This window comes from Acinonyx jubatus, chromosome C1 (genome assembly GCF_027475565.1).
Source record: "Acinonyx jubatus isolate Ajub_Pintada_27869175 chromosome C1, VMU_Ajub_asm_v1.0, whole genome shotgun sequence".
Lineage (NCBI taxonomy): Eukaryota > Metazoa > Chordata > Mammalia > Carnivora > Felidae > Acinonyx > Acinonyx jubatus.
In genome coordinates, this window is record NC_069381.1 from 120,725,244 (window position 1) to 120,733,863 (window position 8,620).

Consider the following 8,620-nt stretch of genomic DNA (forward strand, 5'->3'; position numbering starts at 1 on the left):
GATAAAATGGTTCAAGGGAACATATCTGAAAAGATGGAGAGTCTAGGGATCCCAACTTTCTAGAGTCCTGGCCAGAGCTGGTCCAGGTGGGTTTCTTAACCAAATACCACAGTGCCATTTGGTTCTTCTGGGCTTTTCCAATTCACCTCACTTTGATATGAACTAAGCTATCAGTAACCAGATGGGTGCTCAAGACTGGCTCATGTCATTTTTTATATAATCAAACATCTGGAAGTTCTGGAATGAACCTCTAAAGAGACACTTTCTTACGTGAGAATTGTGGCAATTTTTTTCTGCATGTTCTCTATGATTTATAAAACAAAATTTTACTTTATGTAATCTCGATTACAGAAACTGTGGCTTTTTTTTCTAAACATGAGGTTACACCTCAATATTGCTTAAATCTTTTCAAACCACATGCTGGCCCAATTTCCACATGCCTTACCATCTTGACAGACATCTTCCTCCTTGTTCCACACTTCCCTGCCTTGAGATTCAGTGAAACAGAGCAGTGCTTCTCGAACTATTATCCTCTTACTCTTGAGGATGCATAGATATATTTTCAGAAGTCCTTGAAAATGTGTTTCCTTCCAAAGGAGTATGATGTCTCTCACAGAAGTTCGAGAATCATTGAGGTAAAAAGTTAAATGAAGGAGAATTTACACTTAAACGTTAATATCTCTAGGAGAACAAAGGTTCTGTCATTCATATTATAGAGTGATTTAGCTTAATCAGCTTATTTTCCCCTAATGCACAGCTGAGACGAACTACTATGTGAAAATTGGAGGCTTTGCTAGAAAGAAGGAGAACAGCAATTTTGTATCATGAAGCTACTGGTCTTGTTCTCCAAATAGGAGCTCTGGGGCAAGTGTATTAGCATAAGAAAGAAGGAAGGAGGTAGTTGAAAATGAAATTAGGGCTTTGTGTGCTGAGACAAACTATCATTTTAAATCTTGCTTATTGGCCTTGAGTTCAGGAAAAGAAAATGGGATTACCTTCTTCCACCTATTTATTCCTGCCAGAATATAGAATTTAGGCTTAAATTCTCCTTAGCAGTTTATTTAATTTCTTTATTGTTTAAAGCACCTTTTATAGGTTACTATGGAAAAACTAGATTCCACACCTAATGGCATTAATAAAGCGAAATGCATTCTGAATTTTCAAATCCCAGTCTACAAATTCTTTAGCTCCTTAGACTGAAATCTTTTAGGGACAGGATTCCATTTTATTCATTGCTGAACTCCCAGGGCCCTGTGGATTATCTCTAGGGTAAATTCACAATAAATACTTTTTTTTTTAATTTTTTTTTCAACGTTTATTTATTTTTGGGACAGAGAGAGACAGAGCATGAACGGGGGAGGGGCAGAGAGAGAGGGAGACACAGAATCGGAAACAGGCTCCAGGCTCTGAGCCATCAGCCCAGAGCCCGATGCGGGGCTCGAACTCATGGACCGCGAGATCGTGACCTGGCTGAAGTTGGACGCTTAACCGACTGCGCCACCCAGGCGCCCCTCATAAGCTGAGAGGTGTGTTTCTGGTTTTTTATTTAAGGAACTGGCCATGTCTGTGCCATTCATGAGGCTCAAAGATGGTATCTAACATCCCTCCCTCAGTTATAGTCCTCTTGCCTGCATGAAAGAGGCCCTTTCCTAGCAGGAGGCAGTGGGACTTGGTCAAGGACAGAGCTTCTAGCAATGTACATACTAACAGGGAAAAGGACACCTCCATAGTTAGAGACAGTGTTTCTCACACCAGACCAGGCAGCAACTTTGGCAAGGGGAAACTTTAGAGGAAAAAACCCCAAAAAGCAAAAAACAACAGGTGCCCTATTTCCATCATCTCTCCCAAAAGAGCAGCATGCTGTCTATTTTTAAGAACTTTAAAAAACATGTAAGACTCAAAACACAACGGGGAGGGATGAGGTGTGATTAGAGTTCAGTCATGTATTTCTTTCAACCATTCAGTAACCAGAAAGGAGCCCAATCCCACTTGCTCTACAGGGTGACAGAGTTACTGTAGCTGTAAGGGGACTGGATGCAAAGGAAAATAAATGAAGCAAAAATCTATCTCCTAGAGTGGAAAAAATCTCGAAAAAGTTTAGTAAGGAAGAAGGAAGAAGGTAGAAGGAAGAAGGAGGAGGAGGAGGAAGGGAGGAAGAGAAGGAAGAAGAAAAGAAAAAGAAAAAAATTACTGCCTTTTCAGCTTCTTATGCATATTGTGAGGGCAGAGAAGAATAATGCGAATACCTTCCTTTTACAGCTCAGTCTAATTTGGCATGCCATTATAATTTCTGGCTCAGTTAGCAAATGACTGGAAACACTGTTTTCTGCAATTTTCCCTAAAATATGACAGTTCTATAAGTTGTTCTATTGATGTACTTGAAACTAACCCAAGATGGGAGTGACTATTACTCTTAATTTTTATTACCAGGAAGGCTTTATCAGTACCTGTGTGGAACTACCTGAGGGGCCATCTACATACTGTCATTATGAGTTTGGGGGAAGAAAAGACTTGACCAGTTTCAGGAATGAAAACGCCTGGAGTTCTCACTAGAGATCAGCTCCTTTGGATTAAACTTTCACCCTCTGGAGTAATATTTTTCCATATGGATATGCTTGAAAGGGTTATAATAAGCAATCACTACTGATATCTTCACATGAGAAGGGGCACGAATGTCTTAAAGTTATCAGAGGGGAGGGAGAAAGGAAGGCCTACTTAGGGACAGATAGAAGAAGAAAAAAATTTAAACTGACTCAAGTTCTGAAGCAAGGCACTTAAGACCAAGTGTTGTTTTTCCTTATAAACAAGGTGACCTTGAGTAAATTACATAACCTATCTGAACCCTGATCATTCTTATCTGTAAAGTGAGTGATGGAAGGGAGATTTGAAAAGGAAAGAAAGCCAAGATAATGCTACTTTATCACTTTGGCCTTCACTACAGGAGGTTCTTGATCCCAGGGGGACTTCTGAGAAGCTTTGTAGAACATCTCTCAGAATTTCCACACCAGCACCACACCACCTTTGGATCAAGAATGGCCCTATAGGCATCAAGTGTCCTGCCCTGGGCTTGTGCGTGTACAAGTGCAAAGTGCTGCCACCTTGCACCTGAGAGCAACTGGTACAAATAGTCACCAATCGGTTGCGACAGCAGTGCCTCGAGAAGAGGAAGGATGGGGGTATTTTTTTTTTATTTTTTTATTTTTTCAATATATGAAATTTATTGTCAAATTGGTTTCCATACAACACCCAGTGCTCATCCCAAAAGGTGCCCTCCTCAATACCCATCACCTACCCTCCCCTGCCTCCCACCCCCCATCAACCCTCAGTTTGTTCTCAGTTTTTAAGAGTCTCTTATGCTTTGACTCTCTCCCTCTCTAACCTCTTTTTTTTTTTTCCTTCCCCTCACCCATGGGTTTCTGTTAAGTTTCTTAGGATCCACATAAGAGTGAAACCATATGGTATCTGTCTTTCTCTGTATGGCTTATTTCACTTAGCATCACACTCTCCAGTTCCATCCATGTTGCTACAAAGGGCCATATTTCATTCTTTCTCATTGCCACGTATTATTTCATTGTGTATATAAACCACAGTTTCTTTATCCATTCATCAGTTGATGGACATTTAGGCTCTTTCCATAATTTGGCTATTGTTGAGAGTGCTGCTATAAACATTGGGGTACACGTGCCTCTATGCATCAGCGTTCCTGTATCCCTTGGGTAAATTCCTAGCAGTGCTCTTGCTGGGTCATAGGGTAGGTCTATTTTTAATTTTCTGAGGGACCTCCACACTGCTTTCCAGAGCGGCTGCACCAATTTGCATTCAGGATGGGGGTATTTTAAGTGGCACAAGAGCAATGCCAGATGCATGTATTTTATGTGTATGTGTGTAGCTATTTAATATCTGTTTCCTGTCTCAGTAAAGGAAGCTCCATGAGGGCAGCCGAATTGTTTTCACTTACTTTTGTTTCACCCCTGCTTTTAGTCAGTACTGTTGAGTAAATGAAAGAAGAACAATAGTTGCCTTTGTGCTTTAACTATGATTTTTTCTGGTGTAGATTTTTGTTCTGAAATGCTTATTTTTGCTGTTGTTTTGGTGTGTTCTATCACCAGTGTTGAGCTTTTTCTCTTTAAGCACCTTCCTTTTTTCAATTAACTTTCTTTTTACCATTTTTCCCCGGATGCAATTTTACACTTCCAATCACTGAGTTAAGGGTCTTTTCAAATCTTGTTTACTTTTAAAGGCTTTAATTTAGTTTTTATATTACATCATTAAATTTCTTTAAATCCTTCCTAAACTAGCTTTTAATTTTAATGATTTTGCTCATAGACCCTTTTTGTTTCCAATCTGTACTTTAATTTTCCTTGTAAAGGAAATGGTTTACGCTTCTGGATTAGCATATTTCACCAATGTTGTCTCATTTGATCATTATATAGACCCTGTGTGGTAGAAATGACAGGGGAGAGCATGGTCCTCCCCTCTTCTTATGACCAGAAAGCTCACGAATGTTTGCAAGCTGATGTCCACTGGTTCTCACTCTCTTCTTTCCATTCTACTATGTGGGGTGCATCGTGTGAAATTACTGAAACAAGCTAATTGAAATCACTGAAATTATTCTCCAGAAAAGCTGGGATATGGTAACATTTACTTTAAGGATGCAGTTAACATAAAATGCTACTATAGTCACTACCCACTTAATTACTTACTCTTGCATAATGTGTTTTCCCATGGCTCTGAATGCTCTAAATCTGTAAATGTGACAATAAAATAAAAAGAGAAGTTAAACTGGTGTTGATAACAACTGCACTCAATTGACCATTTGGTTCCCATGTCCCCTCAGAAGCAGTCAGTATAACTGTTATTTTTCTTCCCTACTCAAATGGGTGACTTCAGATTCTATAAACTCAATAATCTAATTCGAAGGAATTTTCTTTCTCTGACTGACTTTTTGCCACAGCCAAAGGTAAGTATAAAGAATTGTGGTATGGTCATACACAGACACACACACACACACACACACACACACACACACACACTCATACATACACAAAATTTTAATATAGTAGGCTTAGGTGTAGCTTCCTGAGATGACTTTGAAGAAGTGACTGACTTCGTGCCACTTTAATTTCTTTACTTTCTTCATCTGTGAATCAGGACTAACACTTGTTTAGGGCTACTTTAGAAGGTAGTTCTAAGGATAAAATGGGAGGATGCATTTGTAAAAGGTATTTGAAGAGTAAAAAGTACGATATAAGATTTAATGTGCCTTATTAAAAAAAATTCTATGAGGGCACCTGGGTGGCTCAGTCGGTTGAGCATCCAACTTTGGCTCAGGTCATGAACTCATGGTTTGTGAGTTCGAGCCCTGCGTCAGCTGTGTGCTGACAGCTTGAAGCCAGGAGCCTGCTTCGGATTCTGTGTCTCCCTCTCTCTCTGCCCCTCCCCCGCTCACACTTGTCTCTCTCTCCTTCAAAATAAATAAACATTAAAAAAATTATATTTTATTATTAAGAAAATGATACATAAGGATTATGGAGAATTTGGAAGATGCACAGGAGGAGGCAAATGTGAGTGGCCTTGGACCCTTGTTACCTTCTCCCTTTTGGTAGTTGAATGAGAAGCTGGCTCTGCAGATCTGACATAAATCAATGGAACAACAGGCAGATCCCATAGACTGAGCTCATGATATTTGACCCTTTTTGAAAAGGTCATTTTCTTTGGCAAGATGCTTCCATTATTTTATTTACCTAGATGTTCCCTGCTTCCCTACTTTCTACGTGGGCAGAAGATCACAGTGGCAGGGTTTTCTCTCCCAGGATGCTTTTCATAGTATGTTGAAGTCTGCTGGTTCCAGCCTATTTCTTTTTTTTTTTTTTTTAATTTTTTTTTAACGTTTTTATTTATTTTTGGGACAGAGAGAGACAGAGCATGAACGCGGGAGGGGCAGAGAGAGAGGGAGACACAGAATCGGAAACAGGCTCCAGGCTCTGAGCCATCAGCCCAGAGCCCGACGCGGGGCTCGAACTCACGGACCGCGAGATCGTGACCTGGCTGAAGTCGGATGCTTAACCGACTGCGCCACCCAGGCGCCCCGGTTCCAGACTATTTCTTGATGGAAAAACAATAGGAGTTTCTTTATCATGTGCTCTGAAGTTGCTACCAATGAATCTTTTCATACGCCTGCACCATGTGTCACAAACAGTGAGTATACCTGTTTTCCTTTGCACAAAGATAATTGAATAAATGCATAAATAAATAGTAAGCCATGAATCCCACAGTCCATGGATAATCACTTACTGACATTTCTAACAGCACTTTTAATTCATTTGGAAACATTCAAGTATTTGAAGATTCACAGCTAAAAGCAACTTGCCTCTGTGAGCTTTTACAATCATCTATACAGCAAACTGATAACAGCCATGTATTAAGAAGATTTAGAAAAACCAGAACTGTTTGCCTTCAAACTGTACATGCAGAGATATTTCACTGGGAGAATGGAAGTTTTTTGGTACTGATATCCCTCTCTGTAAAAAGTTATTTTGTGTTTATTCACTTATTTTCTTTTTAATTTTATTCAACTATTGTTTGTTGGCTGCAAATATATGGCATTTTATGGGAATCTTAGAGTGGTTAAAAAAAGGAAAAAGTATATTACACATCCCTTGCCTTCTGAAACTTCTATCCTAGAAGGAGAGACAAGACAATCACATGTAAATTAAGTGTTTCATTCGCCATTATATTCTCAGTAACTGACAAATGGCACTCAACAGAATAATCTTCCCAATAACACTGTAATGTTCTTGACTTCAAGAGTGTCTCATATCTACCCTCAACATATGCAAAATTCTCATTCAGACCAAGTCAAAATAAGAATGTATTAAAGTAATTTAACCAGGAAGTCTATTAATTTAAAATGTCCTTCTTTTTATGTTGATAAATTCACCAATCAATTCTGTAAGCATTTAAGACATCTTACTTGAATATAGTTTAACAAAATTTCTAATAATGAAAACAATAATACCCTTCAAACACCAAAGCATCTTTCTTGAGAAATGTGGCATTTAAATAAGTATATGCAAAATTTAGTGGTGTGTTAAGGTAACAGTAAACATTGAAAATTTAATGGAATTAAGAACAACAACCAGCTAATTTTTGTTTTGATATATAAACATATTGTCTTTTAGTATATATCTTAAAACCAAATTGTCTCCTGTATCCTAAGGCATTAAATAATTCTGAACTCAAACTTCTGGAATTAGATTGCTACTTAGGTTGGTGCTCACTTTGACTAATTATATCTTTTACATTTTCCAAGGAACTGTATTTTCTAAGGAATATACAATTCACATATAAAGAAGTTTCTGTGGGGGAAAAAATGAAGTATGACAGTTTGCCACTTGTTTTGTTTCCTCAAAGTAAAACTATAAAAATGGTTGATGGAGTTTGGTGACAAAAACCTCCTATGTTATCACAGCAGTATCATCTGCATTTGATTTCCTTGAATTAGGACAGATCTTTCCTTTTTCCTTCCTTCCTTCTGTTCTTTCCTTACCTTTCTGTTTTCTTTCCTTCCTTCCTTCCTCCCTCCCTTCCTTCCTCCCTCCCTCCCTCTCTCCCTCCCTCTTTCTCATGATACCCTCATAAGGAAATAGTTTTGGAATTATTGATAACCATGGTCACAAAAGTGTGAATGGCTAAATTCCACTTGATGAAATAATAGTACTGACAGAATTCCAGAGTGCTATCAGATGATTCTAGCGCAGTTCCGGACATCCCTAATGCCAGGATATGGTAAGGGGGTGATTATCACCGACCAGAACATGTTATAAACAGGCCATAGAATCAAATGGCAAGTAAGGTCAAGTTGGACTTATGATGGGATATAAAGTGTAAACTGATATTAAATTGGATCCTGCCAAAAATTAGTAGTATTCAGTCATGAGTTCAACTTTTATAAGATAAAAAGACAAAGAGACCCTCTAAGGAAACTGGGAGACCTCTGATGCCCTAGGTATGCTACAACCTTGATGAGAAGTTGCCATGGACCTCGGCTAAATCCCAGAGAGAAAGTTGTCATTTTGTTAACACTTAAAGTCATTCTGGACCATCCGTCTCTCTCTCTCTCTCTCTCTCTCTCTCTCTCTCTCTCTCTCATCATCTCTATCTCTAGAGAAAGATCCTGAGAAGGGTCTGGTTGCTTCTGTTCTGTTTTTCTTGTGAGAACCTAGCTTCATCTTTATGAAACAGAGTTCCTCATTCACATGAAGAGCATTTAATCTCCACATGTACATTCAGGAGAGAAAACTAAGTCTTTTATCTTGAAGTTCCCCAGAGGTCTATACTAATTAGAAGACCATCATCAAAGTGCTGCTAATTTTTACTTGTATAAGAAAGGGGAGAATAGATTATACATCAATTTTATAAGTACCACAAATGATTGTGACACTATTAAATTATACATTGTCTTTCATTCAATTAAATTCATGATTTGTTTTAATATGTTAGAACCCTGTGGCAGAGGCTGCTGGCAATACCAAATTTCCATTATATTTTCCACCTAAACATATATGTGGCCTCCAGGTTCTGTTCTGTTTTGGGATTAGGTGCTGCCATGTGCCAAGTT